The sequence below is a fragment of the Mustela nivalis genome (genome assembly GCF_964662115.1).
Source record: "Mustela nivalis genome assembly, chromosome: 11".
Classification (NCBI taxonomy): domain Eukaryota; kingdom Metazoa; phylum Chordata; class Mammalia; order Carnivora; family Mustelidae; genus Mustela; species Mustela nivalis.
In genome coordinates this window covers 58464765-58488846 of record NC_139030.1, presented here as the reverse complement: position 1 = coordinate 58488846, position 24082 = coordinate 58464765, and the positions used below count along the sequence as shown (strand labels likewise).

General features: G+C 35.0%; 1 protein-coding gene across 25 annotated transcripts in view; it reads right to left on the bottom strand.

The window, feature by feature from the left end:
• Positions 1-20130, bottom strand: part of BAZ2B (bromodomain adjacent to zinc finger domain 2B) — a 193494-nt gene extending 173364 nt beyond the window's left edge. For 6 of the 25 annotated variants that reach the window (XM_082691327.1, XM_082691299.1, XM_082691309.1 and 3 more), the window contains exon 1: positions 19656-20130. The gene's annotated coding sequence lies outside the window, so the exon portion shown is untranslated. The remainder of the gene's footprint in view (positions 1-19655) is intronic. The other 19 variants (XM_082691312.1, XM_082691303.1, XM_082691308.1 and 16 more) reach the window with 11 other exon arrangements.
• Positions 20131-24082: the final 3952 nt, after the last annotated feature.

The window sequence follows — 24082 nt, the reverse complement described above, 5'->3', positions numbered from 1 at the left end:
TCTCTTCCATTTCTTTCTTAATTTTTTATTATTTTCTGAGTTGCATATAATTTGTCCATTTTCTACTTTCCAATAGCCCCAAGTATTAATAGTACTTCCTATTTTTTTAAAATATTTTATTTATTTATTTGACAGAGAGAGTTCACAAGTAGACAGAGAGGCAGGCAGAGAGAGAGGAAGGGAAGCAGGCCCCCTGCTGAGCAGAGATCCCGATGTGGGACTCCATCCCAGGACCCTGAGATCATGACCTGAGCCGAAGGCAGTGGCTTAACCCACTGAGCCACCCAGGCGCCCAGTACTTCCTAGTTTTTATTTGAAAAAATCAAGACCCTCCATAACACTGCTCAAAGAGAACTTAATTGCCTACCTTTATAATAGAAGGCCCTAATTATATATCCCAAACATGTCTCAACATGCCCTGCACTAAGTACATGAAAATATTTAACAGTTAAATATAGTGATATAATTAATATAACTACGAGCCAATTTTATTTTTAGTATTTCTACAGGGTAAAACCACGTGTCAACTCAATGACAAAATCATTCTAGAATGAGCAATGAAATGATAAAATTAAGTATCCTCTTGAAGTAGCTTATTGATTACTAAAGTAAATACAGTCTAATGATAGAACCATAGGTACTTACTTGGGCTACAACACTATGCTTAAAGTGGTTATCTAAATATTCCACTTCAAATGTTCAAAAGTTAAGAATACCCGGGTTTCCACAAAAGACCCTGAGTAGCCAAAGCAACTCAAAAAGAAAAACAGAACTGGATACAAAGAATTCCAAACTTCAAGCTGTATTACAAAGCTGCAGTCATCAAGACAATTATGGTACTGGCACAGAAACAGACACATAGATGAATGGAACAGAATAGGGAACTCAGAAAATGGACCCACAACTCTAAGTTCAACTGATCTTCAGCAAAGCCGAAAAGACTATCCAATGGAAAAAAGACAGTCTCTTTAATAAATTGTGTTGGGAAAATTGGAAAGCTATATGCAGAAGAATGAAACTGGGCCATACACAGAAATAAATTCAAAACGGATGAAAAACCTAAATGTGGGACAGGAAACCCATCAAAATCCTAGAGGAAAACACAGGCAGAGATCTTTTTTGACCGCAGTCGTAGCCAATTTTTACTAGACATGTTGCAAGAGGCAAACAAAAGCAAACATGAACTGTTGGGGCTTCATCACGATAAAAAGCTTTTGCACAGCAAGGGAAACAATCAATAAAACTAAAAGGCAGCCTACAGAATGGAGGACGGTATTTGCAAATAACATATCTGATAAATCTATCCAAAATCTACAAAGAACTTATCAAAGTCAACACCCAAAAAACAAATAATCTGGTTAAGAAATGGACAGAAGAGATGAATAGATATTTTTTCAAAAATGACATATAGATGGCTAACACATATTAAAAGATGCTCAATATCACTTACGATCAGGGAAATACAAATCAAAACCATGAGAAGATAACACCTCACTCCTATCAGAATGGCTAAAATTAACAACAGTAGAAACTACAGGTGTTGGTGAGGATGTGGAGAAAAGGGAATCCTCTTACACTGTTAGTGGGAATGTAAACTGTGTAGTTAATTTTGCATCTCTGTATATGCGTGTGTATATATACTCACTTATATAAACTTGCTAACGCTCTATTAATTCAGTTGGAACTGAACAGGTTTATCCAAGATTTTCAGTTCCTAAGTACTTATCAGACTTGTTCCACAACTTCATTCCAATGGTCATGTGACTAGCTAGATTTTTATAATAGAGGGATTTAATAAAGAAAAATAAACCTGAGATTCTAAGCCATGTAAATTGTTAACTCTCTTCTCTTTTCCCCAATTCTCCTCCATACAACCATAGTAATCCCACTACAAAAATAGTAATCATTTTAATATAAAAACCTGATCCTGCCACTTCCCTACTCAAAATTCTTTCAGTATCTCTGCATCATATATGTGGTAATACTTATCACCAACTGTCAGTTTAAAAAATGAAGGAGAAACTTAAGGCATAGAAAAAAACCTCTACTTCTTTTAAATTTTTAATGTACTAATAACTTTAAGTCTTCATAAATATGCTTGTCAATAACTAAACAAACTGCTTATTCATTTTCAATTTCTGAAGTGAAAAAATGTTAGCCAGCAAGGTCTATATTTCTTTTAATCTATCCCCCCAAACTCAATAACAATATTAAGAACCTATAAGGGGGACAGTTGGACATATATTTGTCAATCATGATCCTAATTTTGAACCTACTCTCCTGTTTCCATTTGATTCTACTCTGGTTCTGTCGCTTCTATCAACTTTTCATTCTTCCTCATTCTTTTGATTTGATGGTTCCATTTACTGTTTTTTTTTTTTAAAAGATTTTATTTATTTATTTGTCAGAGAGAGAGCGAGCGAGAGCGAGCACAGGCAGACAGAGTGGAAGGCAGAGTCAGAGGGAGAAGCAGGCTCCCTGCGGAGCAAGGAGCCCGATGTGGGACTCGATCCCAGGACGCTGGGATCATGACCTGAGCCGAAGGCAGCTGCTTAACCAACTGAGCCACCCAGGCGTCCCCCATTTACTGTTTATGTAAGACCTTGGATTCCCTTGATAACTATTTTAATGCCCTAGACTAAAATTTCTGGCGGCTCTGTTGGACAGTCCCCATATCCTTGTTAAAGTTAATACAAAATAGTCTTTATCAGTTAACCCAATCCCCCTACCATTATAGTAGGAAAAGGCTACTTTATCCTCAAGTAGAAGCAGCCCCTGTTGTAAGTATGAATATGAACTTGCTGTAAATATGAATATCTGTTTTAAGTATGAGTATCAACTTGTTCAATATGATCCTTCTTGGTCTTCTGTAATTCTATACTCAGAAGCAAAAGTTTTATCATGGTTTATGCTTTTTTATCCACCTAAAAAACTGTAATTATTTTAGCTGATTATAGATCTTCTAAATAAATAGCAGAAAGGTGTAACAATAATATATATAATAACTAACCACATCTCATCTTCACATCCCCAAATAAAAGAGCAAAATAACAAGGAGGAAGACTTAGAGTAAGAAGGCCATGATTCTACTTTCAGCTATGGTACTAATTAATAGTATCTGACACTGGGCTATTTAATTTAACATTTCTAACTATAGTTTTCCCATATGCTTGGGACTCTACTTTTGAAAATACATTAGGAAAGCTTTTTTTTTTTTTAAATCTTCTCCTACAAGTTTAGTTCAGAATGGTCAAATGTCTTAACACTACCTTCTTCATGAGGCCCTTCCTGGCCACTTTATTTAAAAATCACCACTATATCACCAATACCACTTCTCCTAAGCATGTATTACAATCTGAAATATATTTTATCCATCTAAAATATACCACCTAAAATTTATCATCTACTTTATATTTTGTTTTTCTATTTATTGTCTGACTTCCCCACAAGACCGTTGACTATATAATGTTTGCTGCTGTATCTTCAGTGTCCTAGAACAGTCCTAGCATATAGAATATGCTCAATGAATATTTGATGAATGAATAAATGAACAGATATTCAAAAAGAGTGACAAATTGGGGACCTCTTTAACTCCAAAAAGCCATGAACCTAAAAAAGTAAATCAGAAAATCTCTTCAAAAACTTTTTACAGACTAGGTAAATAAATTGAATAAAATAAATCAAAGTTTTATACATTACTTTAACTTCTAAATATACTATGAACTTGATAATTAAAGCAAAAGCATTATTGTTTGTTTGTTTTTTTAATTTATTTGACAGACAGAGATCACAAGTAGGCAGAGAGGCAGGCAGAGAGAGAGGAGGAGGCAAGCTCCCCGCTGAGCAGAGAGCCCGATTCGGGGCTGGGTCCCAGGATCCCGAGATCATGACCTGAGCTGAAGGCAGAGGCTTTAACCCACTAAGCCACCCAGGTGCCCCGTATTATTCTTGATTAGTACATTTATCCTATCATTCAAAAAACCTAACTTGTAAGTTCAAGGTACAGATTCTTCTGTTGGTACTTGGGCCTCTTCATTTCTTAAAAAAAAAAAAAAAAAAGACTTTATTCATTAGAGAGACATACACACACACACAGAGAGCACAAGCAAGGGGAGAGGCAGAGGGAGAGGGAGAAACAGACATCCTGCTGCGCTGGGAGTCCAACACAGGGCTCAATCCCAGGACCTGGAGATCACGACCTGAGCCAAAGGCAGAAGCTTAACCACCCAAGCCATGCAGGCATCCCTTCTTTTCATTTTAATAAACTGTTGAAACCTAAAAATTTAACTTGCCATTCTAGTGATATATTTTTTGCCAATCAACTCTTTTCCAGTATTTATATAAAACTTCCTAAATTCATTATAGGAAAGGAGTTAGGGTTACTAGTTTCCTTGTGTTAGCTAATTTTATTTTAGTTAAAACATAGCAAGACCTGAGGTCAGTTCAGTCACACTCGGTATAAGGGTCTCAAACTAAACATCTCTCTTAAGACATATATTAGAGTCCCACTGAAGACAGATAAATGAGATTCCACTCTGCTTATACAGTATAATAATTTTTATATAAATATAAAATATTATCCATAAATACATTAAAGTGCAAATCCAGAACATTCTTCTAACAAAATTTCACGTGAATTAATTTGGTTCTGCTACTCAATCTGTATATGTAGCATATATTTTAAACAAAAATGCAGAAAACAATTATGTTTCAAAATCTGCCTTAGTAAATAGAATTTGATTTATAAAGCTACATGTTTTGTATATAATCACAATCAATTTACTTTGAATATTGATGGAGAGGAGTAACATTATGAAAATGATTTAGACAATATCCTAAGGTATCCTCAATACCTTAGGTAAAAGTAGTAAGCCCACAATAAAAGGAAGTTCTCATCCACTTTGAGAAAATCTGACCAATAAAAAACTTAGAATCTGGTGAAACAAACAAGTGTATAATTTGTTTCACAGTAGAAGAGAATTTCAGCACAGTGCCTTCACTTATTAGGTTTTCAAATATTTACTATTAAATGAATTCTTTGCTACTTAAGAATTTTACCTAGACTTCCTTTAATGCAATGGTTCTCACCCTCGTTGTATATTAGAAACACCTGGGGATCTTAAAAATATGTATACTTATGTCAAGGACCAACTTCAGACCAGTTATATCAGAGTCTCCGGGGATGGGGGCTATATATTAAAAGTTTTGGAAAGCTCTCTGGGAGATTTTAATGGGCAACCAGAATTGAAATCCATTGTCATAGTGCTTTAAAAAGCTTCAGTTCAACATTACTAAATTCTATCGATTTTGAGGTTCAAATGAAAATAATAATCAACTAGTGCTCACTGCACTTTTGGCCTGGTATATATTATTAAGGATGCTATAAGAGTAATTAAAATGAAAAGAAAAAGACTGAGGTGGTAGGAGGGATTAAGACAAGTACAAGAAAAGTAGGAAAATCCATAGACACCCTGGATGAGAAGATCCCATGAAAGAATGGGAAGAAAACAGAATTAATCTTAAGGTCCAAAAGTTAGATGGGAAAATTAATAAATCACAGAGACAAATTCATACAAGTAATAAACAGCTAAATGTAAAAAGAGCTTCTATACACTAGAAAAGGCAAACAGCAACTTGAAAAACAATTGTTAATGAAGGATCTGAATAGGTTATACATGCATATACATGCATACAGACTGTCTATCTTGTGCCCAAGTGAGCATTGAAGGTGGTTGTTAACAAGGACAGGTGTGAGAACTTACAGTCATCCTCCTGTCATAACAGGGACAGAGAAATCTGAACCAAAGATCTTTACTTTCTAAGAGACTTCTGTCTCTTCCCAAAGAACTCTTACAAGAACTCTTATAAGGGCTGCTGTAGGTTGTAGAACGTTTAAACCAAGGTTTACATATACAGTAGGCATACTAAAAGGAAGGAGGGATTATAAGACTGTCATACCTCCAAAAAAGTTTCGATGAGGACATGTGACTACTTGGGTAAGGCTCTCCAGGCAGCCATGAATCCCTTACCAGGTAACACTTGTCAAGATCTATCACTTCTTGAGGCTCTACATTACTGAGGGTAGAAATGGACTCAATACTCTCAATTATTTATCTTTGGCCCCAAAAGGAGGGAGCTAGCATTATGACAGCAGAAGTAGACACAGCAACGGAACCTATCATCCCAGCTTGCTCAGGATATTCGAATTGTAATATGCTGCACTGGATGACCAAATATCCAGAGTTCAGCTTCAATATCATGTCTAAGGAATGGTTAATAAAATAAACAGATTAGAACAAACTGATCCTACTTAGGAAATAAAGACTTCAGAAAAGCTTTCAGAGAGGAATAATGAAGATTCCTATTAGCTATTATTTGATGAAATCTTCTGGAACTTTTATATCCCACAAAAATACCCAAGTAGGCCTGGTTGAAGAAACACCCCAAACCTTGAAGAATACTTTTAATACTTGGGCTGCAGCTCAGAAAAGAGGGCCTGCCTTTCAGAAACTGTATATCTATTATAACATAGGGCCAGCAGGGAAAACGTCATTACCACCAATGTCTTGGTCTCCTTTTTTCTAATTTTTGACACCCTGAATATTTTCCTTTTGGTGTCAAAGATAAATAACTAAGAGTACTGAGTCCATTTCCACACTCACTAAGTTGTGTTCTAGGGTATAAGGAGGATAAGAAAAGGAAAAGGAAAAAATAATGAAGGGAAAGAATTTAACAATTAAGATAAAATACCAAAGAGCAAGGAGTCCAACAATGGCACTATTAGTAGGAATGATAAATAATCCATCACTCACACACAACCCACCTGCTCGATATCAGGTATAATACCTTGCAGGACAAGCCAACAGAGAAGTAGTGGTGTCCATAATAATGTAACTAAATTATGGTAATAAAAATTAAAGATTCATGAGGCCCTCAAATAGAGTCTGGAATAATAAGAAAAGAAGACCTTCTGAAAGATGGTAGATGGCCATCAAAGAAAGTCTTGATGGCAGCAAAGGAGATCTCAATGTTACCAAGGACACACACACACACACACAAAAGAGGTTCGCTTCCAAAATGTAGCCTGACATATTGAAGAAATCTAAAACCTGGAGAAATCTGCTAAGAAATCTAAAGAAAATTTATTAGGCAACAGATCAATGCTGAATCAGTAATGAAATTCACTACAGTAGAGTAAAGAGATAAAAGAAATTCTAGACGATCTTAGAAGATAAAAAGGAAGACCTGGGAAGAACAGGCAAACAAAGATACCTCCAAGCTGTCAAGTTCGTCCACATCTGGCAATATACTGGAAAAGGCCAGTGTTGGCACAAACATACTTTAAACACCACTTAATCCAGTAGATCAGTATATCAGTATACTAAGCTACTGGCAATAAAATTAGATCTAGAATTCACTTATGCTTCCTACCATGTGATAAGTAATCTTCTAAATTGAATAATAAAATAATTGAAGAAAAATGAGAACGGATGAAAGATAATTAGTTATACTAAAGGTACAAATACTTTATTTAAAAAAATTTTTTTTAAGATTCTATTTATTTACTTGTCAGAGAGAGAGAGACAGAATGAATGCGAGCACAAGAAGGGGGAGCGACAGGCAGAGGGAGAAGCCAGTTCTCTGCTAAGCAGAGATCCTGATGCGGCACTCCATTGGCACACTGGAATCATGACCTGGGCCGAAGACCCGTACTTAACTGATGGAGCCACACAGGCATCCCTAAAGGTATAAATACTTTTAAAAGAAACTTAAGGGGCACCTGGGTGGCTCTGTCAGTTAAGCGTCTGCCTTCAGCTAGGTCATGATCCCAGGGTTTTGAGATCCAGCCCCATGTCTGGGGGGTCCCTGCTCAGTGGAGAGTCTGCTTCTCTCTTTCCCTCTGTCCTCCCCATGGTTCAGGCTCTCTCTTTCTCTCTTTCTCTTTCTGTTGCTCTCAAAGAAAATCTTAAAAAAAAACAACAAAATTTAAAACTTTGAAAAAGTGAGGTTAAAAGGGGCCATATTGTTTCTAACTGGAAGTAGAGCTATTTTGAAATAGAAAGCAAGATACATTTGATTTCTATGGATTACACAACCTAAAAAAAAATACTTTCCAATCACTAGTTTCAGCAGATGCCTTTGAAAGGAAAGCTGACTTTGGTATTTTTTTCTACCCTCTTTAAATTTAATTTTTATTTTATGGTCATAAGAATACTTAATATGAAATCCACTTCCTTTTTTTTTAAATTAAGGAGACTCCATACCCAACATGAGGCTTGAACTCATGACCCTGAGATCAATAGTTGCCCATTCTACAGACTAAGCCAAACAGGCACCTGAAATCTGCCTTCTTAACAATTTTTTTAAGTGTACACTACATTATTGTTGACTATTGGCACAATGCCATAGAGCAGACCTCTAGAGCTTATTCGTATTGCTTAACTGATGCTTTACACCCATTGATCAGTAGTTTCCCATTTCTTCTTCCTTTCACTTCCTGGCAACAATCATTACACTCTTTGATTCTATAAATTTGACTATTTTAGATACCTTTCTTAAGTGGGATCATACAGCATTTGTCTGCAACTGACTTATTTGACTTAGCATAATGTTCACAAGTTTCATTTATGTTCTCATATACTGCAGAATTTCCATCTTTTTAAGGCTGAACCATATCCCATTATATTCATGTAGCTATTTTCTTTATCCATTTATCTGTTGATGAATATTTAGGAAGTTTCCACATCTTGGCTATCGTGAATAGTGTCTAATAAACCATAGGAGCAGTAATATGTCTTCAAGACCCTGATTTGAATTTTTTTGGATAAATACCCAGAAGTGGGATTGCTAGAACATACGGTAATTCTATATTTAACTTCTTGAGTTATGTCTATACTACTATCTTCCATAGTGGCTGCATCATTTTATATTCCTACAGTGTGCAAGGGTTCCAAATTCCTCACATGTTAGCAAACACCTATCTTTTGTTTTTTTGATAGTAGCCATCCTGAAAGGTGTAGAATGATATGATTTATATTTCTTTGATTAGTGATGCTGAGCATCTTTTCATGTAAGTGTAGGCTGTTTTCATGTCTTGTTTGGAGTAATGTCTATGCAAGTCCTTAGTCCCTTTTAAAATCAGGTTATTAGTTTCTTGCTATTGAATTGTAAGCATTCCTTATAGAGTTGACCTTTGAACAACATGAAAATAAGGGGGGGGGCACCTAGGTGACTCAATGGGTTAAAACCTCTGTCTTCAGCTCAGGTCATGATCCCAGGGTCCTGGGATCGAGCCCCACGTCGGGCTCTCTCCTCCACAGGGAGCCTGTTTTCTCCTCTCTCTCTCTCTCTCTCTCTGCCTACTTGTGATCTCTGTCAAATAAATAAATAAAATCTTAAAAAAAAAAAAAAAAACCATGAAAGTAAGGGGCACTGACCCTCCATGCAGTAAAAAAATCTGCATATAACTTTTGACTCCCCAAAAACTTAACTACTAATAGCCTACTCTTGGTCAAAAGCCTAACCAATAATACAGTTGATTAAGAAATATTTTGTATATTATATGTATTATATACTGTAGTCTTAAAGCAAGATAGAAGAAAATATTAGGAAGAAAACATACATTTACAATGCTGCACTGTATTGATTGAAAAAAAAAAATCCATGTGTATATGGACCCACACACCTCAAACCTATGTTGTTCAAGGGTCACCTATATATTTTAAAGATTAACCCGTTATCAGATACGTGGTTTGCAAGTATCTTCTCCCATTCCATATATTGCCTTTTCACTTTGCTGTTCCTTTGCTGTGCAGAAGATTCTTAACATGATATAGTCTTACTCACTTATTTTTGTGTATGTTGCCTATACTTTTGATGACATATCTGTAATAATCATTGCCAAGATCAATGTTATGAAGTCTTTCCCCTAGGCTTTATTCTGGGAGTTTTACTGCCTCAGGTCTTACATTTAACTCTTTAATCCATTTCGGTTGATTTTTGTGTATAGTGTAAAATAAGGGTCTAATTTCATTCTTTTGCATATGGATATGCAGTTTTCCCATTACCACTTACTGAACAGACTAGCTTTTCCTTATTGTGTACTCTTGGCACCCATTTCAAAAATCAGTTGACTATATATGTATGGATTTATTTCTGGGCTCTCTGTTCTGTTTCATTGGTCTATATGTTTGTCTTTATTCCAGTACTATACTGTTGTGATTACTATGGCTTTATCCATTCATCGATACTTTGAAATCAGGAAATGTGATGCCTCCAGCTTTGTTCTTGTTTCTACAGATTTGTTTTTGTATTTGGATCATTTATGGTTCCATATGAATTTTAGAATTTTTTTTTCTATTTCTGTAAAAAGCACCATTGAGATTTTAATAGCAATTACACTGAAATCTATAGACCACTTTGAATACTATGGACATTTTAACAATATCTCCTTCTAATCTTCCTCTTTAAATTTTCTGCTTCACTTAGTTTTTGATCTTTTAAATTCTTTACTTCCTTACCAGCTTAGCAATGTCACAACATTTAAAATATTTTACCTAATTATTTAATTTTCAGTAGCTTATCAAAGTATTTAAATCAACCACAGTTCTATGCTCAATTAAGTATTGTCTTTTCGGTTTTAACCAAGTGGAAACTTTTTTACGTAAAAGCTTTCTCCAGGCTTAACCTTTGTTGAAGTTTTAGAGACCCTGTAATCTCATTCTCAGTTCCTACTTATGTGTGGGAAGACTCAATAAGCGGGAATGGGGGAGTAGATTCTCAAGCAGACTCCCTGCTGAGCCTAGAGCCTACCCTGGGGCTTGCTTTCATGACCCTGAGATCATAACCTGAGCCAAAGTCAAGAGTTGGACACAACAGACTGAGCCACCAGGTGTCCCCCACCTTTGATGAGAAATTTAAAGAAAGCTTCTGATTAGTCTTCTTTTATTTTCAGATATTACTTCTCTGATGTCCTAAAACAATATTCTTATTAAGGTGACCAATTATATCTGTTATTACTATTGCCATATTGAATCCACAAGTGTAATTCATTATTTCTTTTTAAAGATTTTATTTATTTATTTGACAGACAGAAATCACAAGTAGGCAGAGAGGCAGACAGAGAGAGAGGAGGAAGCAGGCTCCCTGCTGAGCAGAGAGCCCAGGACTCTGGGATCATGACCTGAGCCGAAAGCAGAGGCTTTAACCCACTGAGCCACCCAGGTGTCCCAATGCAAGTGTAATTCATTATTGTTTATGTACTTTTTATGTTATATATACTTCCTAGGGACATTTGTAATTAAGTCAAGAAATTTCCCTATTCCAATAATGCTTCCCATTTTCCTGGGTTAATCCAGCCAGGGAAAGAAATAAGCCTATCTTTTGGCTTAATGGTCCCTCATTGATCTAAAAAAATACAGGTAAACATTGTTCTGCTAAATCACAGTGAATTCCAGAATTTATAATTTTAAGAGTCATCTCAAAAATGTCTACTGAAACGCCACTAGTCTTCTCTCTCATGACTTAAAATACAAAATGTTAACATAAATGAAGTAAGTTAATATAAAATGACTAAAAAATGTGTATTGGAAGTATTTTCCAGTTAGATATAAAAAAGAGTGATTTTACTTTATAATGTGAAAAAGGCAACTAAAAAAAAATCTGAATATCGGACAGAATTACACTAAAATTATACCAATTACTTGTGGAAATGTCCATACTTATCCTTTCACAATAGATTCTTAGGAACTGAGAAACAAATTCAATGACCATATTCTATAAAATATTACAGCAAAATTGGAATTACATGCAACCAGAAGACTTAATTATTTTATTAAAGTTAACTTTAAGAGGTGTTTTTTCATACATAAATGTTTCTCTTCTCTTTTTTCCTTTTAAGAAAGTGTATGTGGAGTGCCAGGGTGGGTCAGTCCATTAAGCATCTACCTTTGTCTCAGGCTATGATCTCAGAGTCCTGGGATCGAGACCTACATCGGGCTCACTGCTCAGGGGGACATCAGATTCTCCCTCTCCCTTTGAAGCTTCCCGTGCTTGTGCTTTCTCAAGCTCTCTCTCACAAATAAATAAATTAAATCTTTAAAGTGTCTGTTATGTGCTGAAGCCAGTATTCATTCAGTGTAATCTTTTATATACTCTATAATATGATAGAGTAAAAGTTAATGTTTGGTGTAGTCACTATGGAAAACAGATTGGCAGTTCCTCAAAAAGCTAAACATAAAATTACCACATGACCTAACAAATTTCGCTCCAAGGTGCATATATACACTGAAAAGAATTGAAAGTACTGTCTTGAACAGATATTTGTACATTTAAAAATCCATCAAGAAATGAGATATATACATACCTACATATATTTGTCATATTTGTGATAGATAGATAATGGAATATTAGAGTCCTAAACAGCAATGAAATTCCGATACAGCTATAACATAGATGAAACTTGAAACATAGTAAGTGAAATAAACCTGACACAAAAGGACAAAATTTTTTTTTTTTTAAGATTTTATTTAACAGACAGAGATCACAAGAAGGCAGAGAGGCAGGCAGAGAGAGAGGAGGAAGCAGGCTCCCCGCCAAGCAGAGAGCCTGATGCAGGGCTCGATCCCAGGACCCTGGGATCATGACCTGAGCTGAAGGCAGAGGCTTTAACCCACTGAGCCACCCAGGCGCCCCCAAAAGGACAATTATTATATGATTTCACTTAAAGGGGTTATCTAGAGTAGACAAACTGATGTGGAAAGAGAACAGATTCAAGTTAACCAGGAGCTGGGGAAAAAAGGGAATGGAGAATTAGTGCTTAATGGTTAGAGAGTTCTGTTTTGGGTGATGAAAAGTTTTGGAAATAGACAGTAGTGACTGTTGCACAACACTGTAAATGTACTTAATGCCAATAAATGATTAAAATGAAGTGGTGCCTTCATTTTAAGTTAAGTTTCAGTTAAGCAACTGACTCTTGATTTCCGCTCAGGTCATGATCTCAGGGTTGCAGACGGCTCTGCACTCAGCAGGGAGTCTGCTTGAGATTCTCTCCCTTCCTTTGCCCTTCCCTCTGTTCATGCCCCAGCACATGCTCTATCTTAAATAATCTTTTTAAAGAAAACAGTTAAGGGGTGCCTGGGTGACTCAGTCCATTAAGCATTTGCCTTTGGCTCAGGTCATGATCCCAGGGTCCTGGGATCAAGTCGAACATCAGGCTCCCTGCTCAGTGGGGAGCCTGCTTTTCCCTCTCCTTCTTCTGCTCCCCAAGCTTGTGCTCGCTCTCACTCTCTCTCTCTCTGTCAAATAAATAAATAAGATCTTTAAAAATAAAGAAAAAAAAGTTAAAATGGCAAGTTCTGTTATATATTCTTTCACAACTTAAAAAACTTAATAATGTAGAATACATTGGTTTATATACTTTAAATGGGTGAATTATAACTTGTGGTCTGTGAAATATGTCAGTAAACATGTTATAAAAATTAATATTTGAAGTCTTTCTTACATGCTTGAAGTTCAAGTCTTTTTTTCCTTCTTTCCAGCTTTCCCTGGTCATCCTAGTGACTCTTCTCTTATTCTCAAATTGTACTGGTTTAAATTATTCCGCGATTAATATTACCCTCTTTTTGGCATTGTTAGTGTTTTTTAATTACTGCTACACATTTCATATTTCATTATGCTTTGTTGATAAAACAAGATTACTTGCTCATATTATCAGCTAAAGCTCTATATTTAATATTTGTTTGTACTTTGTTTACCACACAAGATGAGTAGCAGCTCAGATTGTCAAGAGGACCCAGTAGCTTCCTGCCATCTTCAAGTGTTCCAAAAATAATTCAGTATTACACTTACACAAATACATAGAGTAAAAACTTCAGTAACAAATGTTAAGAGAAAGCAGTCTCAAAAAAATAATCAGGGGCGCCTGGGTGGCTCAGTGGGTTAATCCTCTGCCTTCAGCTCAGGTCATGATCTCAGGGTCCTGGGATTGAGCCCCATATTGGGCTTTCTGCTAAGCAGGGAGCTGAAAGGGAGCTGCTTCCCCCTCCTCCTCTGCCTACTTGAGATCTCTCTCTCTCTCTGTCAAATAAATAAATAAAATCTTAAAAAAAAAAATCAGCATACTCATTCCCTGGGCAATCTACAATTACTCAAGGATGTAATAGATTTAATTCAGTATAATTATTAAACAAAGTAGGATATTTTCAGAAAAAAATTTCTGACTGACCATTTTTCTTTTTTTCCCAAAATGAATTAGAGACACTGCCCAAAAACAAAAACAAAATAGAATATACAAACATTTAAAAGAATATACAAACATTTAACATATATACTAGTATTTTTTATGCCTAAGTAGATATGTTTAGGATAGACACTTCTAATCCTAAATAGAATTAACTAAAATATGAGATTATACAAATAATAAAGTTACAATAGCCAACCAAAATTTTTGTTTATTGAAAAATCTCATTTAATAATTACAGTGGTCTTAAAATAAATTTTACATAGGTATTTGGGGGGTATAAAATGAAAGAAAAGGAAGATGTTAGAAAAAGAAATAGGAAAAATAAGTATTTATTTACTTTTGTTCCTTTGAAAAAAATAGCCTGAAAAACGGGGAAATGTATAAAACAGTGCACTTGGAAAAAAGCCATATAGTTACACAACAGAAATATAAAGACTAGGTAAATACTTAGGGCCTTAATATATGCTTAAAATAACCTGTTAGGTTTATAGTCTATTTTAATCCACAGTGGAGTTTTGTTTTGTTTTGCTTTTAATTGGTACTTTTAAAAATGTGCAAAATGCTTTTGTTAAAATATTTCTTTCTTGCAGAATGTCTGAATGACCTTCTCTTCAATGTGTTTTAAAAACATATCATAAATTATATAAATTGATCTAAAGGCAAATGTTTAAGTTTTTAAAATATAGGATTATTACCTCAAAAGTAAATCTGTTTCAATGAACAACTATGTTTCTATTCCCTACTGAAGTAGAATGACTTATTTTCACTTTTACAGTGAAAATATCCACTGACATCTCAGGGAAGATTGCTTTTCTAGTCAGAAACACAGCTATTTATCAAATGCACTTCCCCAGAAAACAGCCAATAAAGGGAAAGAAGCAAAAATGGGTTTCCATCAGATAAATACATGAGTTAAACTCATTCTTTATTAATTAAAAAGTCCTCATGCCCTTAATCTCTGAGGTTTTATAATTTACACATGACTCCAACAACCTTGGACTGTGATTCCCAAGGTCACAGCATATTAGAAAGAAGGATAAAGATGATGATGAGAGCAGCTGTAATTTTCTAAGCACATATTAAGCACTAGGCACAGGGATAGGGCTAAGAGTGGAGGGACTGTCTGTAATAGGTAACTGTACAAAAGTTGTGCAGACATTAAAATAAAAACCTGACAAATGGCTTAACTCCATGATAGAATCTATAGCCTTATGTCCCAAGGGTATCACTATAGTACTACAAGGATGACAAAAAAAGACAATTCCCTGAGACCTTAAACAGAAGTTTCAAGTTTTACAAAGTTTAATATATCATATACTTTTAAAATAATGAGAATACGCAATTGAATCTAAAGATTTAGATTTGAATACAGACCCATCACTAAATTTATCAGTGACCTTGGGCAATTTTTAATCTGTCTATGGGCAATTTTTAATCTGTCTACGACTCAGTTTCTCCATGTGTAAAATGGGAATATTTATCTTACGGCACTATGGTGAGAATCAACATCTGTAATGGCACCCATACAACTCATTAATATAGTAGCCATTGACATATTCTGAAAATTTTACTATCTAAAATAAAGTGTTCTTTGAAATAAATTATTTCATTACTTTTAAGAATATTATAACTTTTTGGATGTTTAGCTGTTACTCTGTATTTTGTAAATATGTAAAGTAGAAAATGAATGCTCTTGAATCTCATCATAAGGCACCTCTTGGACCAGGTAAATCCAATTCATTTTTCAGCCTCAATTTAGATGGCATCTCCTCTGGAAAGCCTTCTCCCAATCTCCTGTACTTAGTATGTCTCTACCAGACACTTAAAAGTCTACCACATCCAAAACCAAAGTCCTGATTGCCCATTTCTATCTGGAAGTTTCTCCATCTAAATAGCTTCCCATCTCACAGCCAAAGGCAAAACCATTGTTCCCAGTTTCTCAGCCAAAACCTTAGAGTCATTTTGTCTTCTCTTTCTATCATAACCCACATCTAATCCATCAAAAGACTTTTTTGGTTCTACCCTAAAAATAGAATCCAGAATTTGACTGCTATCAAACATCAGTCACTCAGATTGTTCTATGAGCCTTCTAACTAATGGTCAATGCCTCCCTATGTAGTCTATTCTCAACACAGCAACTGGAGTGATCCTTTAAAAGCATACAAACCAGATTTACTGATAGCCCTGCAATGGTTCCTTGAAGCCACAATAAAGGTCTGTAAAGCCCTACATGATCTGACTCTTCTACCCATTACCTCTGTCAATACCTTCTCTAGCCTCCCATCTCTCTCACTCTGTTCCATTCACACTGGTCTCTCTCCACTACTCTGAACATGCCAGGTATGCTCCTGCCTCAAGACCTCTCTGCCTGGAAGTCTCTTCCCCAAAATTTCCAACCAATTTCTTGGAAAGCTAACCAATTTCTTGGTCTTTCCTCAAATATCACCTTCTCTGTATCTCTTCAGCAACCTCTGCAACCCACCACCACCATAACCTTCTTATTCTGCTTTACTTTTTCTATCCTTCATGAAACTTGCCAACTTCAAATGTGCCATATACTTTATCATGCTTATCTGCATCTCCAACATACATTCCACAAGACTAGTGAGCTTTAAAAGTTTTATTTGCTGATATATCCCATGTATCTACAATAGCACCAAAAATGCAAATAAATATGTGAATAAAAGAATACATCAGATACTTCCTGTGTTGCCTTCAGCATCCTGCTCTGACCACTACTATATCAGTTATCAACCGTACTAAACAGCCTCTTAATTTTCTGTCTTTTCAACTAAATCGTAAGTTTCTTGAAACAAGGAATTTTGTTTTACCTTCCATTAATAGTGCTGGTACTTCCTTACGTGGCCTGACAACTAGTAAGTACTCTGCATTATTTAATAAATTGATGAAAAAAAAAATAAAACTATCTAAATCAAGGTGTAAGCACCTTTATTATCTCCAAGATATAAATACAATGCTTAAAGGCATGACACTGAAGACTGAGTTCTGGATTCTGGATTCTGTTAGTGTGTTTGGTCTGGGTCTGGCACTTTTTTTTTTTTTTTAAGATTTTATTTATTTATTTGACAGACAGAGATCACAAGTAGGCAGAGAGGCAGGCAGAGAGAGGAGGAAGCAGGCTCCATGCCTAGCTGAAAACCCGACGTGAGGCTCGATCCCAGGATCCTGGGATCATGACCTGAGCTGAAGGCAGAGGCTTTAACACACTGAGCCACCCAGACACCCCTGGGTCTGGCACTTATAAGAACACCGTTGAAATTATTTAAGTTCCTTACAACTATTTCCTTATCAGTAAAAATAGAGGAGTAATGGTGTTATCTGAACCTCATGTGATTATCACGAAAATAAAATGCAGGTAATAGTGAAGGATTCAGAATGTGCCACTCTAGCATACTATTTTGAGGTAAAGGCACTTGAAAAACAGCAAATACAAGCAAAACATTCTGACCTTCCCTCTTGTTCTTAAAAGCAAAAAATGTAATTCCTGTATGAAAGACGTCCTCCTATACCAGAAGAAAAGTAACATTCTTACCACCAAGGACAAAAGTTGAGACTGAGATAATTCTAGACAGACTTTGTTAAAAATAATTCTCTCCTTTTAGCCTCTGCACATAGCTACTTTCCCACAACTGCCTCTCTTTGTTCAGCTTAATATAAAACAACTAGGTTTTGCCATTTCTTTGGGTCTTCCTTCCTTATGCAGACTCCTATGTCACACAAAACTTCTTTAAATAAATTTGTATGCTTTCTCCTGTTGATCTACCTTTTTTTATATAATTCTCAGGCCTAGCCACAAAGAACTGTAAAAGGGTAAAAGTAAAAGTTTGTATCTCCTACAAGAGAATTAGGCCAGTGATTGTTATATATTGAACAATCAATAATTGCCATCTATTATTTGTTATTACAAATTAAATAGCACCACTACTATAAGTCTTACCTCAATAACTTGACTAAGCTAAAATATTCACTAAACATAATCTTTAAAATCTCCTAAAAAGCTCCAAGGATTTATATTAAAAATTGTTACCAAAAATAATTTTGATAATCATTTTGCAAAAGAAGGTACCTTAACTCTCTCAATAAAAGGAAAATTATATTTACATTATTCCAGAATATTTTTAAATGTTTCTGGATGTTAGGTTCTAAAACTATCTTTGGTAACTGCCTCCAATGTTTAATAATTTCATAATATGTTTTCTTTTATATTGCCAGGATACCTCATATTAAAGTTTAAAGATCAAACATCTTACTGTTTAGATGAACTACATCTACAGGTCTTCAATATATACACACATTCTTCCCTCTGCTCTGAATAATCTTACATCCAGAAATAAGACTTTTGAGAAAAAGATTTTAGAACATGTGTGACTCTTTACTAAATCACCTCCAAGCTTTTCACTTTTAATTTCAGTCATGTATTCAACAAAAAGTATAATCTTTTGGTAATGTTATATTAAGAACTGAGCACAACTCACAGTTTTGTCCCAATTAAAAGGCCAATTATACAGGGTTTATTTTAAATCCTGTTTTCTCTTATTTTATAATAAAAATATTTTTTCTATTGTAATAAAAAGAATTTTTCTATCATTTCCCTGCCTACTGAGACTCCTGAATGTTTTCCTCCTCTATCTCCAGAGACAGTTCTCCATTTTATAAAATACTTGTGAAAACTAATTTTCTTTATAGTTTGTACTAATATAAAGAAATTAACAAACATACACATTTTACTTAACACTCATATGGACAGCAGACAAGAAAACTGAGGTAAGCAGTTTAAATGATTGTCCCAAGACCACAGATGGAGTGACTGCCAGCTTTAGGATTAAAACTAAGAACCTCATTATTCCCTTCTTATATTCCAAGTACTTAATGCTGTTTTTACATCACAAGGATCTCTTAACTAATTTAAGAACAATAATTTAACTTAATAATTAAAACAACTAGCAACAATAATTATGACAAACCTAAATAGATTTGTGAAATTTATTAAACAAACCAAAATTACTTTATCCAAATAAATTACTTTATTCCCTGAAAAAATTAATCTGATTTACCACATAAGTTATTTTTTAAAAATTTTCCTTACAGTGCCAAGAAAGTGCCAAAAATGATAACATAATTTATCATTTCAATGTCTTTTTTAAAAGCCAATTTCTTTAACCAAAATCTACAATGAGTATATGAGATGGTTGCTACCAAACAGAAATACTTTGCATTAAAAAAATTCTCCAAACTTAAAACAGTAGTTTCTACTCTAATTGTAAACTTAAACTTCAGGATATATTTAGAACCCAATTATCTACGAAAAGACAATGATAAAAAGTAAAGAAAACACCAAATACTACTGCATTTACAAGAGAAAAAGACATACAGTATAACATTAACAGCTTACTGTGGAGAGTGGGTTTAATCAGGAAGTAGCCATTATCCTTTCGATTCAGAGCAGTGACAGCACTCCAAAACAACAAGCCGTGATATTTTTCAGTTAAAAGGAATGAAAGAATACCTACTATTGTGTCCTAGCTTTGCTGACCCCAAAGGTCACCACATGTCTTTTATCAAAAGCTATCATGAAAACATAATCCAAGTAAGAATTTACAAAGCTCTATTTGTTGAAACACCTAAAATCTACCTAACACAACCTCTCTCTCTCAGTTACTCACAAAACATGGCTGTCTTATTCAGAGATTAGCAATTATTGTAATGAGATACTGTCGGAGAGGGTCAAATAGTACTTCCTGCAGTTTACACATCTTGATTTCCTGGTAAACAAACTGAAAGGCAGGTGGAGCACTTAGAACACCAGTAAACGTGAATGCTCACGTGACAAAACTAAGCCAGGTAAGGTTGATGTCTCAAGTAATCCTTCTTCGTGTTATTAACGTCAAAACAGACAATAAAGAGCTCTGTCTTTCTTCCCTTTTTTAAGGAGGATTTATTCTTGACATGCATAGGCACACAATTTATAAAGAGGAATGCTTGAAAAACGAATCTGTTTAAGTAGGTTTTAAAAATTACTTCTGGCAAGTAAATTGCAAAAAAACGAGGCAATGCTAATAAGATATATATTTTAAAAAAAACACAACTAAAAATAACTGTCCAAAAAACCTGCTAAATATAAGGAAAAGTGTTTAAATTTCAACTGCTTCAAGAAAGTATATAGAAGTTTCTGAGTTCTAATTAAAGGCCAAAACAGAATTTTAGTGAAAGCATAAGCCTATTTTTATCAGAGCAAGCGCCTGCAAAAATATTGCTTTATAATTTATGTGGCAGTCTTCAAAAAAAAACTATCTCAGTTATATGAATCAAAAAGTTTACAAAACTTTAAACAATTCCCAGCTTCTTTAAAACTCATATTTCAAAAAAGAATAAAAAAAAACATATTTACTTGTGAGCATCTTTTTAACAATATTGTTAGTTTGAAGACTAAGTTTTCTTGTCCTTAGGCTTTTTCCCTCCAAATGGCTGTTTTTTTCTCTCTGAAATTTGTCGTATACTTGAATGAGAGTTTGTTTAAATTAACTAAGGTATAGGACAAACACACATACTCTGTCAAGATGATAAACTAATTCACGACTTTAAAAATATTTAGGAGATTTTTTTTCTTAATCTACAAAGCTGCATTTATCTTAATTCTATACATTCTAAGGCCATGTATCTATGTCTTATTAGGAACATAGTATGCTTTAATTTTAAGAGCTTTTAATGACCCTTTTACAATATAATCATATCAAGGCATTAAATTACATTACTTAATCATATTTACTCTATTTGTGAAATAAAATTCTAATGTACTGAAATAGAAAACACAACGAAGTGACAGTAAAATTAATAAGAACAAGAACACCCAAGGAGAGAAAACTGTGCCAAGAGAACAGAATCTCAGAGAACAGGTCTCATTACAAACAGTATGTGTCATTTGAAAGGAGTGTGTTTTCAGTATTAAACATTCACACAAGTTGCTAATCACCATCTTCACTACAATGACATGAAATAAATAGGAAATTTTCAGAAAACAAGGACTATGGAGTTCCAGTTCCAGTTCAGTTCCAGCTGAATTTCTTGGTCAAATGAAATAATTCAAATATTCTATAGTTAACTGGAATGCAAAACAAAGTCCTTATTTCCTTTAAAGAAAATTTAAGATATAATTCGTACTAAATATGTAGCTTTGACTGTGATTCATACACTAAAAGAAAACTGAATTTTAAATTAAAGATCTATGGGGCACCTGGGTGGCTCAGTGGATTAAAGCCTCTGCCTTCAGCTCTGACCATGATGGCAGGGTCCTGGGATCCAGCCCCATAGGGGGAATCTCTCCTAGGCAGGGAGTCTGCTTACCTTTCTTTCTCTCTACCTACCTCTCTGCCTACTTGTGATCTCTTTCTGTCAAATAAATAAACAAAATCTTTTAAAAATAAAAAAATTACAAATTAAAGATCCATGACTAACTTTGTTTCCTATAGTACATCAAATTTAGAGGATAATGAAATAAAAATATAAAGGTAAAGAAAATAAATTTGAAATTTTGTTTCATTCAAAGCAGCTTTTATCAACAATCAGCAACTTTTGGTATTAAGAGTTTATAATTCAGCTGAAAGGGCTGGGACAAAAACCAGGGTAATATATATGGTACCCTGTGAGTTAGAAAAAGACACCCTCCTCTCTGCTCAGCAGGGAGCCTGCTTCCTCCTCTCTCTCTGTCTGCCTCTCTGCCTACTTGTGATCTCTGTCTGTCAAATAAATAAATAAAAATCTTAAAAAATAAAAAAAAGACATGCTCTGAGCTGGCATATGAGAAAAAGACACCTTTTCTTTCTCTAGGATGTATTTCAGCCCTACTTGTTCTCCCAAGTCTGGCATTCTTACATTGGGCACACCCAGCACAATGACCTGTACCTGGTAGCTCTGTACTGGCAAAAAGCTTCAGAAGGGATTCCCCTGCCCCTGGCAAGTCTAAGAAACCACAAAGAAGATTAGTCATCCATGACTTAAGAAATTCATAAAAAAGAAGAGGGGGGGCAGGGGAGGGACACAAAGAGGAAGAAAGGTTCCTGCTTTTATTGTTTGTCTTCTGCTGGCAATAAATAAGCTTCCCATGGTTATTTATAGTCCATTTTGTTCCAAAATATTTTAATGTGACTTAGAGAAATATGAATAGCAGAACAGATGCTTTCAAAATATAAACTAATATGAATAAAGGGAAAATAAGGGGAAGCAAGAAAGATGAAACACAAGGTAAACTTGAAACACAGAAACACCTATCATAAGGCCTTGCCTTCCTTAGATGTAGGTGGTTCAGCTGTGAGCTTCCTAGCAATAACAGTAAAGCGGAAAACAGAACCAAATTACAAAAATTTAGGGGTGCCTGGGTGGCTCCACCAGTTAAGAAACTGCCTTCAGCTCAGGTCATGATCCCAGATTCCTGGGATTGAGTCCCTACTCAGTGGAGAGCCTGCTTCTCCCTCTCCCTCTGCCCCTAACCACTGCTCCCCCCACACTTGTGCTTCTCTTGCTCACTCTCGCTCTAGCTCAAATAATTAAAAATCTTTAAAAAAAAATCAAATTATAAAATTTTAATTCTCCATAAGATGTGTTACAAACAAGCACCAAAGTTTTCCTAGTACTCAGGATTGAGAGAAGTTTCTTTTGGACTTTGCAATGATGTAACACTGGACAATACAATAGTTTTTTTAACAGCACCTTTACAGAAATTAAATAAGAAATTTCATATGAAAGATTCTGGGTGCCTGGGTGGCTCAGTTGATTAAGCGGCTGCCTCCAGCTCAGGTCATGATCCCAGAGTCCTAGGATCGAGTCCCGCATCAGGCTCCCTGCTCCACAGAGAGCCTGCTTCTCCCTCTCCCTCTGCCTGTCACGCTGCCTACTTGTGCTCTCTATATCTCTGTCAAATAAATAATAAATAAAATCTTAAAAAAAAAAAAAAAGAAAGAAAAAAAGATTCTTTTGACATTGCCTCGGCGCAAGCTGAGGTCATAACTAATGAAGTTACCCAGAAAATAAGCTATCTTGCTAGGAAAGCTGTTATTTATCTAATCTGGGTTTTTAAACAAACACTAACAATCCCCAGGATCTTTTGTTAAATTCACAGTCCACTTTCATATTCCAAATTCATACTTCATTCTCTAAATTCAGATTCTTCTGCTGGATGAGTAAGTAGAAATGGACATGCAAGCTGTAACTGTGTTCCCAGAACGGATGAAAGAGAAGTCACTGGTAGTTAGGGAAGTCAGGACACTTCAAAGGGAACTTTTTTTTTTTTTTTTTAACTTAAAACAGTTCCTCTCTTTCTTACTGACTATCTATAATCCTGCCTGGTTCAACAGCCTGAAAATCCGATCTATGATTACTTTTATTCCTCTTCAGTTTGGTATTTCTAACTATGGTAAAGAAATCTGACTTAGGGTTTCTATATTCCTATCTTCTCATTCAGTCCGCACCAATTTGGATTTATTTTAGAGCATGAATCTTTGCATATTTTCACAGCATTTGCTTTTTATGTTATTGGGGGGGGGGAGATGATTGTAAAATTACTATAAACAGAATCCCTCTCATTTTGTTATACAAGAAAAACAAGGTTGTCAGTGGTCACATCTCAATATACCATATATGTGGACTGAATACCACTAATAAAATTTAACAATGCTACAACCTGATTTTCACATGTGGCACATAAGTAGGAACAAATCCTATCTTTCCACTGTAGCTGGGTACGTCACTTCTCTGTCTCCCAAAGATGCCAAGTTGATGTTCTGTTTCCCATTCCTTCTCCATCTCATTATCAGTTTAGATCTTATC